At 46.6% G+C, this 13525-nt stretch overlaps 1 protein-coding gene and 1 long non-coding RNA gene across 8 annotated transcripts in view; both read right to left on the bottom strand.

The window, feature by feature from the left end:
• Positions 1-13525, bottom strand: part of ANKS1A (ankyrin repeat and sterile alpha motif domain containing 1A) — a 119888-nt gene that overhangs the window by 97158 nt on the left and 9205 nt on the right. The gene's annotated exons all lie outside the window — the stretch shown is intronic.
• LOC136023777 (uncharacterized) lies at positions 4305-9056 on the bottom strand. Its single transcript, XR_010616699.1, has 2 exons — positions 8163-9056; positions 4305-4626 (listed from the first exon to the last, which is right to left on the bottom strand). It is a non-coding gene; the product is annotated as an uncharacterized LOC136023777 (long non-coding RNA).

The following is a 13525-nucleotide window of genomic DNA, read 5'->3' as shown; positions in this document are numbered from 1 at the left end:
ACTTCAGAGGATTAAATGAAAGGGAAGAAGCTGAATGATCTGAGCTAATACATGTGCTTCTTAAGTGCCTCTAGACTTGGCAAAAACACATGCAAGAACAACTGTCAGCAAGGATGTATCTATCCATAGATCATACAGCCCACAAGGCCTCAGAAGAGCTGAAGCTCTCAACCAGCTTTTCACACTGAAAGGAGCAAGGAAGTTAGAGCAATGTATTGCCAGAGCTATCGGGGGAAGACTGGAAAGATCCTTCATGCAAACAGTAAGTTACCTGGATAGATCTTGATTTCAAAATGAATATAAGCTTGAATGATTAGGAGTAAATGAAAGAGCACATCTGGATTTACAGGGCAAAAGGTGCAATGCTGAGTAACATCATTGTAAGCTGACTATGAGGTGTTTCTGCCTATGTCTCCTGCTGCTGGAATTTACCATGTCCTCACTGCTGTGCTTAAAAGTCTGAAATTAGAGGAAATGGGAGACCACTGACCCCACATACAAGGGTTAACACACTGGAAAGTACAGCACAGCCCTGCTGTTACAGCACCAGCACGGAGTTACATACTGCTTTACACTTCTCCTTCCGGAAAGAGCCTGTGGTATGTGAAAAATCACCACTGAGATGCTGTTAGTTCCGGGCTGCAAAGCAGCAATTTCCCTTGCAATGAACACACAAGAGCAGGAAAGCAACACCTATAAGGAAAGAGCATTGGGATCACAAACATCTGTGCAACGCATCCAGTTTTCAAACATGAAAAGAACAAAACCGCCAGAGCAGACAGATTGATCCTCCTGGGATTTGGACACACCATTCCAGGAAATGTGGATACTTGAGACACAGGGCATAGGTTAAAGTCAAAGGTAAGGGGCACATGCATTAAACATGCAGCCACTTGAACTGCTGAACCAAGACATAGACAACTGGTGAGCATCACTCCTGACCTGACAGAACATACTGCAACAGGAGCGGCACGGACACAGCTCTGCAAGCAAGACACCATCCATGTGGGATAACTCCAGTTATCAGCTGAAGTCTTCATCTCACAGCTATGGAGACGGTGATCAATGTTGTGCCAGCACTACACAAAGCTGTTTTCAGAGATTCACAAGTCAGTGATACGAGATCTCACTGTCTCCATTCTTCCACACTGTCAAAAGATACCTTCTTTCCTCACAGCTTGCACCAGCCAGAGCTGTCAGGCACTCAGTCTATCAAGAAACGACAACTGCGTTTCCAAGTAGAGCTAACAGGTAAAGACATGCAGAATACACACTGCAGCGCTAATTCAGTGCCTGCTGGAGGTGCTTTTCCCACTCTAATTGCAGGCAGCTCTTTCCAGAAAATTCCTTTCAAGCACATGAAAAGTAAGAACTTTCCAGTGCTTGTATTCCTTTGCATAGATACCTAACAAATCCTGACAGCTAAACTCAGTGGAAGTCTGCTGACAGCATTATGCTGCAGCATTAAACGTTCTCCTTCAGCAGGTAGTGACTTCACCTAAGAGCAACTTCAGATTTATGGACATGTTCATAGGAAGAATTTATTTTGTAGCTGCATTTGTGTATCAAGGAAGTTTTATGGGAGTAATAACTGTTTTCAACAGCTGTACCCACAAAACTCCCTTTAATTCTCACATCTAGGTCTGTTTGCACACAACACCTCTGCATGGCAGGGGGCACATACATCTCATCTAGTAGCTGCAGTATCAACTTGCACTTCCCAGTGGACTTTGTTCCAGTGATTTTAGATCAAGATCTTAGTGAAGAAGTATTTGACAGCTTCAGCTTTAAGCAAATCTTAACTACACATCTGCAACTTTTAATGAAAAACAGCACCGAAACTTTCCTGGCACCCCAGTTTTGAAGAGGGACAGTTAAGTAAGAGCGAGACTAAAACTTCATCATCACATCAAACATGATTCATAGTTAGTTACAGAAGCCAAGTTGAGAGAGAAGGAGAGCAAATCTCCCACCTCAGCTGGTTCTCTGGTAGGAAAGAGCATGGCTGGAAAGAGAAGCTACAGCAGAGCTCTGTAATGTTACAAAGTAAAATTGAGGTGAGCTTTTAATAGTGACTTTTTGAACTCCTACAAGCCCCTGGGTTCCTTTTCTTTCAAAGGTTGGCCATTAAGAAGTAGGTCTGGGACATGAGAAAGCACATCACTTCCTTCACCCAGCTCCCAACCGTGAGATGCAGTGCTGAAGTTTCCCAAGAGAGGAGAAGCCATGTGTTTGGAAGGGGTGATGGTGGGAATGTGTCTTTGACAAACACAACAGTGGAAACAAACCACCTCCACATGCACCCATCAGGAACAACAGCATCAGGGTGATCACCGAGTCCTCAAGGAGCATGGACATTCCATTCCAAACACATATGGAGCGTTCATCTGCACTGAGGCTGTAACAGGATTTTGGCCACTGCCCCACTTGGTTCTTTTCCCTTTACTCTCCAGAGACGACTTCAGTGATTGCACAAGCAAGAAGGTGTTTGTGCTCCTATTCAACTGGTATCTGCACCCCAAACCACTACACACATCCTACCCATCAACTTGCTAATGGCATCCAACATCTTGGAGGGGAGCCTCAAAAGCATTTTCTCCCCTCCCCCCAAAATTCTCCTGGGTTTCTTTTCCTCCAAGTAAAACAAGTGACTCTTCAATGCCCACCACCACAATGAAATCCCACGTCACATCTAACTCACTGCAGAAGATGCTATTTTCAATGCAGAAGGGTAAAGGCACGTGCTTCCACCTGTGGGAATTACAGGACTACTGATCTACAGATAGGGCTAACATCACATTTAAGGCTCACATTCCCTGTAGTACTTTCCACACTACTACTAATATGTTAAACTGTGAGACCAAATATACAAGACAGACATTAAAAGACTTAATCCTATTACACTAAATGAAATACACACGGAAGTTATGTGTTAATACCTGCAAGACAAAGCTGATGGTGAGCACAACTGAAAAAGCAGCTACGGGGTACACTGATGCCATGTAAAGTCTGAGCAGCAAGACAAACCTTTGGCCGTTTCACCTTCGCTTCCTTCCACAGCACCAGGACCAGAATGAGAAGTTTCAGGCCATTCTGTCTTGAAAGCCTCAGAGCTTATTCTTTAGCACTTAGCAATTATTTGGCAACACCAACTTTGCATGTGTGCAGCACAAGAGGCAGAGCTGAACATTGAGAGGACAAAGCCAAACCCCTTCCCTACATCCCACCAGATAAACTAGAGCCAAAGACAGGCTAACAAAGCAAAAAAAAGTCACAGGATCACAAGTTCAAGTACACGATGGGGATGCATGGGAAAAAGCAGGGACCTTAATAAGGGCAGGACATGTGAAAACAACCCAGCTGACACTGCACAACACCACAACCCAGTTCCAGAGCTGCTGGAGCTCAGGCTATCAGAGGCTTGCTCTCAAGATACCCAGGAGTGAAGGCAGAGCTACTGATACGGGATTTGGGTGAAAATGCTCAGCTTCAGTCCACTTGCTGTCACACAGCAGCAGTCAGACTGTGCCTGGCCCTCTGCACAGTACAAGATCAAGTTCCCAGCCCTCAAATGTTTCCACTTTGCCAGCTCATTTTCAGTGTGAAGCAATAGTTGTGAACAAAGATTGCTGACAGCTCCAGACTCATTGCCCAACACGAACAGCCAGTGTAAGGTTAGCAGCATACTGTGAAAAAGCCAGCAGTTCAACCAGTGGAGCAACACCATGCAGCAACTTATCCTCTAATGGCTAGACTGTTCCTTCTCTTCATGAACAGAGAAGAACCACTGGCTCTTCAGATACAGTGAGTAGTGAAGAGCAGGCAGCAAGAAACCTGCATGAGTTTTCAAAGTGACAGCAACCCCATGAAGGACCAGATCAGGACCCATAAGAGGCAAAAGATAAGCTCATTTCTCTCTCTCAGAGCCAGCCTACCAACTCCTGCTCCTCATTTCAGGAGATTGTTTCAGGTTGGCACAAGAACTATGACAACCACACATTTAACCTCTGGGCTTGCAGGCTCACACTATAAAGGAACAAGACACGGGTGGCATTGCTAATAGAAAAGCATCCATCCAAGCTAAAATTCCCCACTAGGAAGAGGGCAGCCCTAGCATCACAGATAGCTCCTGGCAGTGGAAATGCATTTCTTTAATGTCTGGTGGGGGGTGACAGTGGGCTCTGTCACCTGCATTATGAAACGAGAGGCAGAAAGGAAGGGTCAGGCGCGTGTGTTATGTTACATCAAAGAATCCCTCCAAGCAGGAGGCAAAATAAATAGCTGCAGGAGAGGAAAAAACCAGGTCTGGTTTGAGCGCATACGCTGCCCTTTATTTTTAAAAGCATTACAGACACTCAACTCTGCAATCTGCTCCCATTACAGGAGCATTTCCAGCTGATTACATGCAACAGAGCAGAGTTCACATACAACACAGGCTCTACATGCTGGCATTGACTACAGGGGCCAGATCTGAGCAAAGCTGTTCTGGAAGAAGTGCAAAAAGCTTCAGTCATCAAGGCAGGGAAAGCCAACCAGTGTCTTCCATGGGAGAGCAGCCAGGAGCTCTCGTTTCTGATGTGTACAGTGTCAGGAGCACTGCATTCTCCAAGCATGTCCAAGGGCAGCCTGTTCCCAGGGGAAGAGAAGGGATAACAGGAAGGTAACATCAAAATTGCATCAGCCACAGGTCCTTCACGTTTTCAGGTCACAAATGTTACCCTGCCTGATGACTTTGCCACTTAGCTCAACTGAAGGCAAAACTCAGAAGAGGCAAGGAGATTTCAGACGGAAAGTGAAGGAAAATGCCCACTGGAGTCATTTAAAAAGAGAGTTTGAATTTAGCTTCTAACACACATAACTGAAAGCAGGACACAGTCTCTACTACTACGTTAACAACAGTATTCTCAAACCAGAGTGCCTGTATGTAGCAGGGAGCAAACCCTGAGCATGCAGCACACAGATGTGGGATTTTTATATGAAGCCCTGAAGTCGAAAAAGCTGCCTTGGTCAGGAAACTGAGCTCTAAGAAAGTATAGAGATTTGCTCAGAAAATGCCCACAGAGCTCAAGGAGGTTTACCAAATACCAGGCTTGTGGTGCGTTCTTCCTTTGCACCTGACTAGAAGGGATTTTGAGGAACAGGAGCAAGCAGAACATTCCTGCAGAAACTCAATAAACTGAGCAGCATTATGAAGGTCAGATACAAGAGCCTGGAATTGACAATTTCATGGAATTGCAAACTGGAACCAGCAGCGCTGCTACCATAAGCATTCCTCACTCTTCATTTGAAGCTGAGCTCTGCTGTTGCCACAGTAATGGAGAAGATGCAACTAAGTGGAAGAAAATGCAGTATTAACAGGTAAGTAATTAGATGCAGAGACAATTAGCAGGGCACATCTAGCTGGGCTGTGCTGAAGCACAATTCCTTAGAAAGGTACAAGACCTTCCCATTGCCTTCCCTCCGTCCAGAGCTTCCAGAGAAATGGCAGCAAGCTGCCTGGGCAACCACAAATTCCTAATCAAAACCCCACCAAGCTGCAGCTGGCAACACTGGATTTTCCCTCCCCCTTTTCTCCTTTGTGAGATGATTTAACAAGCTACAGCATCCCAAGAGACATGACAACCAACCAACAGAAACAGAGCAACGTGGCTTGAACTGTACATGTCCATCTGCGCTGCTCCCTTTTGACAGACACACAAAAGGTCTGAGTTTGCAGTGAAAGTGTTGCCAAAAGGAAGTTGTGCAGAAAACCATTGTGGCAGGGTGCACTTCATTCCCATGGCCTGTCATTAGTCCTGTATGGGGGGAACTGATGGACCAATTATGTGTTTTGGGATGGCAGATAATGTGTCACTCTCTGCTAGCTGTCTACACTGCAGGACAGCTACATATTCATTGTAAGATGAAATCAACAGGATCAGAACAAGTCAAAGTTACTATTTTTTCTCCTAGCACCCAGGGTGATCTGATCCAACACGATCTCAGTGGGAATTTGGGAACCTTGCACCTGGAAGCATAAAGGAAAGGTGGCTAAGTCTTAGATACATTCTATACAGAGAAACTAAATACACCTCCATGTTTTCCACCATCCCTCAGTGCCAAACAGACTTGTCCTCTCCCCACTCTGGCCCATGAGAGCCAAGCTCAGATGCTCCACTTGGCCACCGTGCCCTCCAGCCCAAGCAAAGCCATCTCCGCCCCAGGTCATCATGGAACTACATCAACCCACTCACTCCCACAGCAAGCCAGCTCTTCCTTTTCAGCAAGGCTGCTGCCTAGAACTGATGCCCAAAACACTGAAGAGCGACGCTTGTGTCTGACCTGGCATAGATGAGAAACAGGGAAATAGGCCAAGTAAAGCAGAGCCAGAGAAACAAAGATCCAGAGACTGAATCAGCTCTTCCCTCCATCAATTAAAAAGCAAATGCAATTATTTTGTATCAATAACTGCAGCTGGAGTGCACTTTTGCCTTAGGGAGACTGAAAGAAATGAGAACATGCCATTTCCCTTGTGACATTGCGAAGATCAGCGACATGAAGGCTTTTAATTTACACTGGCATTGAAGTGCTTAATTGTTGAGACAGATGGGGAGTACACATGCAGGGAGAGACCCCACATGCCTTCAGCAGGGACCCACAGGGTGCCAATCCCTGTACATCAAGACAACATTCAGCTTCAGTAAAAAGGAAATTAGTTGCTCTGATATTGAAGACCAAATGCAATGGGATGGGAGAAGAGGCCCTCAAGGAACAAAACACAAGACTGGAGAATTAAGAGCCAGGACAAAGCTTCCACTTAAGCATTTGGAGCAGACTTTGCCCTTCAACACAACCCACATCAGCAGCAGAGCTGTTTCACCCACACAGCTCAATTTAAGCATGTATCAAATCCCAGTGCTCCGGCATAATCAGAAGGTCCCTGAAGGCTAAAGAAAGTCAGGGCCAAGCAAGAGACTAACTGGCAACAATGCGGGACACAAACAGGCCACTGCTCTGACTCCAGATGAAATTCTTTCTTGATGAGCTTTTTAATTGGATGCCCAAAGAGCAAGTAACAAGGAAACAAGAGAGCAAAGACAGTAAGGGTAAGAAGGGAAACAGAAAAGTGACCCTGCAGTGGCTTGGATGGGAACATTCTAAGGACACACCTCACCCATCCTGTTCAAAGAGCACTGTGATAAGCTCCCGCTCCCTCTCGGTATGCCTCAAGCAAACATAGAAAGCATCAACTTAAGACAAGACAAGAGTTCTTAAGAAAGCTTAAAGAAAAGTTGGATGGACATGAAAAAGGATGTCCTTTTCCTCAAGAAGCATCTGTGAAACCCAGCCTGTTAAAAAGCAGGCACAAGAGTGAACTGCCGAGGCAGGAAGTTATTCCCAAATCCTGAGATAGCTCCTATAAAGTTGCCATTACTTGTCTACGCTATGCAGAACAGAGATAAGGTCTGAGCTGAAAACCAGGGGTGGATAAGTGAGCCAGCAAAATGATATGTATTAAATGCTAACTAAGGTCCTTTCCCTGCTAACTGCCTCCAAAGAGCTGTGGGGAAGGCCAGAAGGGCAGGAAGCTCCTCAGAGAGCCGACAGGTATCTGTGGAAATCTCCAGCATCAGTAAATGGAATAAATACTGGATCAGGCAGCAAAGAGAGCTCTTTCCCACACATTTCACTGTGCACCTTTCAGCTTCCAGCTTTTATCCACCTGCCACATTTGATTTCACCCAAGATGACAAACCAGCCTCAAATAGCTTCTTTCTTCACCAGGAAAAAAAAAAAAAAACGTATTTTCTTTGGGGAACACACACAACATGAAATAATGTGCTCCAAACCCCTTAAAGCACTTCTGCCTACTTATTTGAAAGCATTTAAAAACAGTTCTGGGCTTCTCTTTCCTCTGACAAATACAGCTCTCCCAGCCAGGAGCTGCTTCTAGCGGCACAGCCTTTCCCAGCCTACCATTTTTAACACACAGAAGGAATATCTATATGCAAGTCAGGCTCCTAAATTATAAACTTATGCAGGGATAAAACTCTCCATTACTTCAAACAATTTCAGGGTCATTGCAACTCTATCCCAGCAAAGAACTGTATCTCAGCTGTGACAACTTAGACCCACAGAACTATCAAGATCCTAAAGGATTTCAGATGGCTTCAAGTGCTTACCTACTGACAGTGACAGCTCTTGAGATGGAAAGCACAAAGTCCTTTTTGCAGCTCTCCATAGCTGCCTTGGAGCTGCACTGAAGACCATTAAATTGTACCCAACTTTCCTGAGGAATTTAAAACAAAAAGCATAAGTGAAGCATGAGTGAGTTGTAGAGAACCCCAGAATCTTCATTCTGAATCTGTACTTAGAACCTACAGCATTTTGGGCTATCTTCTCTAGGCCTGGCAAGAAAGAAGGGCTGGACTCCTCACAGCAGCTCAACCACTGAGTGGTTTCAGCACTACCCTCAGCACAGACACCCAACACCATGCTTGGATGACGTCCTCCAAGCTGGACAAGCACAAAGACTGCAGTTTGCTTTTTATAACCAATTCTCTTCTTTTTAGGGCTTTATTCTCAGCAGAAAGGAATGTCAAGAAGACATCCTGTTTCACTCCTTCTGTGAAGTAATTCCTGTTGAGGTTAAAGGAAATAAGTCTCCAAATGCCAAATCCAGCACTAATTATGCATGGCAAAGTTCTCTGTGTTTTCAGCTGTTTCTGACTCAATGAAGATGAGCCACAGGAGTTCAGACATATGGCTTCAGACTCCACAAGGCTGTAAAGAGAGCCCAGTGTCACAAGAGGAATGCAAGTCACTTTAGATCATGCAAAGGTAGCTACCGAAACACTCTAAAACAACCAGAAATCACCCATGGGGGGTCTCAGGATGAACTGAGGTAATTTAAACAACTCTTACGTGACATCAAGCACTGTGCAGCGAGAAATCATGGCTTGAAAAAACACTGCAAAGAACTACTAGCAAAAAGAAAAAAAGTCCACTGGACATACAGAGTCATCCAGCTTGGAAAAGACCTTTGAGATCACCAAGTCTAACCCTCACCCCAGCACTGCCAAGGCCACCCCTAACCCATGGCACTGAGGCCTTGTCTCCACACTGTGTGAACACTTGCAGGGCCGGTGCCTGCAGCCCTGCCCTGGGCAGCCTGTTCCAATGCCTGAGCACCCTCTGGGGCAGGAATTGTTCCTCAGCTCCATCTAAACCTGCCCTGGGGCAGCTTGAGGCCATTTCCTCTTGTCCCATCCCTTGTTCCTTGGGAGCAGAGCCCAGCCCCTCCTGGCTCCATCCTCCTGTCAGGCACTTGTAGGGAGCCATCAGGTTCCCCCTGAGCCTTCTCTTCTCCATCTGAGCCCCCCAGGTCCCTCAGCCGTTCCCCATCACACTTGGGCTCCAGGCCCTGCACCAGCTCCACTGCCCTTCTCCGGCCCCACTCCAGCACCTCAATGTCTCTCTTGTAGTGAGGGGCCCAGAGCTGAACACAGTATATGGTCCCTTATTTAGATCTTCTGATGGACTTCCCAGTCCTTCAACAGAACCAAGACCAGAATGCAAAGCTTTAAAGTCTCCAGAATTCAAGGTTTCAACATAATCCTGTTCCTGCTTCCTAAAAAGTTTGCTCTGATTCTGAAATTAAGAGCAGTAAGGAAGGGTCTGGGAGCCCATCTGCATCCCTGCATGGACAGACTTCAAACCTTATCAGGCACCTTTAACCATATTACATTTTAAACCCAGGCAATTTTCTGTGATCCCAAACTCGAAAGGATTTTTCATAGTGTCTTAATTAGGATGAGGCAAAAGTCATATCACCTGATTTCCAGCCCACTTCAAGGTTAAATTTAAAGACCATCTATCACATCTTCAGCCTGGCTTGCCCCAAGAGTCTGGAAAACAGCAGGCAATAGGATTAGATATAAATCTAATGAGATCATGCATTTACATAAAATTTATGGCACTCACTTTTAGACAGGGCTGTGTTCTCGTGTCCTTAGCATGTGGCACTACAGACACTTTCTTTTAGCTGGAAAAAGGTTTATTTTCAACTTTAATTTCCCTTTAAAAGAAACCATGTCTATAAATAACAAGGGAAGAGCACTAGCATAACATGGGTTTACCAAACCTGAACAAGATGAACTCGAGCTCTGACTTTCCTTAAGCTAAACAGCAGATTCTGAGAGCCTGGGGAAAACCTTATGCAAGCCTTGGGCACACACACTCCCATTTCAAAAGCAACTTCTATGACTTCATCAACATCCTGATAGTTTCAGATGCATTTACTGGTACAGTCAGGCAAGGTAGGATTCATCGTCAACAATGTACATGGCTTCAGCACTTGGCATCTCAGGGCCTCCCAGACAGGAGTTCACCTTTACTAACTGTGGGGGAAAACAGCCACCTTAACACTTGTATGGGCTAAAGTCTGCTGAAAGGCTTGGTTTAAGAAAAAGTAAAACACCACACAAATGTTCACACTGTAGAGATAAAACCAGTTTGAAATCCAAACCCATTATCCAGCAGTCTGGATGCTTTACTGGGCTTTTTCTCCAGGATACAAACATTCACAGCAAACTCTGCCCTGGCACACACTGCTATGGAGCATCAGGCTGCATCAAACTGGCCTGCATCAAAAGGAGCATGAGCAGCAGGTTGAAGGAGGGGATTCTGCCCCTCTGCTCTCATGAGACCCCACTTGCAGCACTGAGTGCAGGGCCTGTGCCCCCAACATAAGAAGGACATGGAGCTGTTGGAGCAAAGCCAGAGGAGGCCACAAGGACCATCAGGGGCTGGAGCACCTCCTGTATGGAACCAGGCTGAGAACATTGGGGCTGCTCAGCCTGGAGAAGAGAAGCTGCGTGGAGACCTCAGAGCAGCTTCCAGGGTCTGAAGGGGGCTACAAGGATGCTGGAGAGGGGCTCTTCATCAGGGACTGCAGTGACAGGACAAGGGGTGATGGGTTCAGACTGGAACAGGGGAAGTTCAAGTTGGATCTAAGGCAGAAGCTGTTCCCTGTGAGGGTGCTGAGGTGCTGGCATAGGGTGCCCAGAGAAGCTGTGGCTGCCCCATCCCTGGCAGTGCTCAAGGCCAGGTTGGACACAGGGGCTTGGAGCAAGCTGCTCCAGTGGAAGGGGTCCCTGCCCATGGCAGGGGTTGGAGCTGGAGGAGCTTTAGGGTCCCTTCAACCCAACCCAGTCTGAGATTCTATGATTCAGCTTGAGTTAAAGGGAATCAAGCAAATTTAGCTCAGCTAGTCATCCAAACTTTTCAAAGGTCACCTCCCAGCCCATGCCACAGAGAGATTTCCTGATCAACCTTGAACTTTCTCAAGTAAGCCCTGGAGAGTCATTGCAGGACAGAAAGGGTTTAAATCCAGGTTTAGAAATGATGAATGCTCAGGTGCTGAACAGCATCAAAGCTCTGCTTTGCTTTAAGCAGGGCATTTCCCCACCGATGTGAGGTGGCAAGCAAGTTCAGAAAGCGATCCTTTGGGAAACAGGCTATAAATAGTCCTGAGGACCTAATACAGGCTCTCCATGTCTGGCATAGAGGAAGAGGGCACATTCACACACTCCAGCAGCAATTCCTCTCCAAACACAGCTCTCATCTTCCTGCCCTCTGCCTTTAAGCTTTTTACCCCTTCATCAGTCTACCAAAGACCTTCCTCTTGCTGACAGCTACAGTCCCAGGTGGACCAACATTTCAATTCCTGCTCTCCTCCCTTCTGCAGAAGCAGCTGGATGAGCTTCTCTAGGCTGTTGCTATAGAAACAAACCAATCCTCAACACTTATTTTACCAGTTTCTGTGAAATAGGATTTATTTCCATGACTAAGCTGTACTCCAAAGTGAGCTCTTTGGGACAGTGACATCTCAGCATGACAGGACCTCATACCTGGTGTCAGTGATACAAAGAAATGGCCATCACTCTTATTCAAAAGCACCTTCTTCATTTCAAGAGGACACTTCACCTTGAAACGATTCGTGCAAAGTGTTACTGAGTTGTGGCTGTATCTGTGAAGTGGAAAAGAGCAGAAATGTGGCTGGCACAGCCTGGAAGACCATGGATATGCAGGGAAAGCTCATCTGAGCACCCACCAGATGTCAAACACCCTCTATGCAGGCAGAAGGACCATCATTGAGTCCCCACAACCTGCTGCATTCACAGGCTGAATGTGGCTCAGCGGAAGCTCCTCATGGAAGGCAAAGGGCTCACACAGAGTCAAGGAATTAGCACATGTTACCTGCTGCAAGCCTGCAGGAATTTGCCTTATCCTTGTCCAAGTGCAGCTGGGAGAGGGCTTTCCCTTTCGGTATGAGATGAACTGCACTTGTTACCCATATTCTGTATCACATCTTTCATTTACATCTTTAACATCCTGCTTTTTCCTTCAGTCTCACTAAAACAATGCATTGCATCATAAAAATCCTACTGGATGAACATTGTTTTTTGGTGCAGCTGCTCCGAAAAGATCAAATACTGTTTCACACATTCATCTTCAGAAATTTCAGCTATCTGCCAAACAGCCTTAATCAGCCAGAGTAGGACCTACATCATGAAGTAGAGCAGCTCAACTTCCACCAATACATGCTGTTTAGACAGTCCATATGAAGATCTGAATTACTACATAGACAGCAGCAGCAGGATAACTGCTCCCCAGGCAAAGGAGAAAGGAAAGGGAGATCGGGCTCCTCTGTGCTGTCACCTGCAGGTTTCTGCCATTTCCCTCCTACTGGATCTAGGAACTGCGCAGTCTCATGAAACAAGAGTTGTCTGTTAGCTCAGCCGGAGTGATTCATCCTGGAACAGCCCCACAACACAAATGACTGTTGGGGAGAGAAAACAGGGGACCTTCATCAGGGACTGTAGTGACAGGACAAGGGGTGATGGGTTCAGACTGAAACAGGAGAAGCTGAGGTTGGATATGAGGCAGAAGCGCTTCCCTGTGAGGGTGCTGAGGCGCTGGCACAGGGTGCCAGCGAGAAACCCGGCGGGCTTTGCCATATTTACCACCAAAGTGCAGGGAAATACAGAGCTTATAACAGTCTTCCAGTGCCTGAAGGGGCTCCAGGAAACCTGGAGAGGGGCTTTGGACAAGGGCCTGTAGGGACAGGCCAAGGGGAATGGCTTAAACCTGCCCCAGGGGAGACCCGAGATGAGCTCTTAGGCAGAAGCTCTTCCCTGCGAGGGTGCTGAGGCGCTGGCACAGGGTGCCCAGAGAAGCTGTGGCTGCCCCATCCCTGGCAGTGCTCAAGGCCAGGTTGGACACAGGGGCTTGGAGCAAGCTGCTCCAGTGGAAGGGGTCCCTGCCCGTGGCAGGGGGTAGGGACTGAAGGATCTCAAGGTCCTTTCCAAACCAACCCAGTCTGGGATTCTATGGAAATCTTTTGAGCATTCAGTGCCCAGCTGAACACTGCACAGCTCCTGCCTTTGAAACAGAGCACTCTGGATGTACTCATATCTGCAGTGACATTTCTTCAGTTTTGGGACTGCAGACAAAAGTAGAGCGGAATGAAGCTGTGGAAATG

This window comes from Lathamus discolor, chromosome 19 (assembly GCF_037157495.1).
Source record: "Lathamus discolor isolate bLatDis1 chromosome 19, bLatDis1.hap1, whole genome shotgun sequence".
Taxonomy (NCBI): Eukaryota; Metazoa; Chordata; class Aves; order Psittaciformes; family Psittacidae; genus Lathamus; species Lathamus discolor.
Note: the sequence above shows the minus strand (reverse complement) of the source record. Positions and strands in the feature narration are given on the sequence as shown.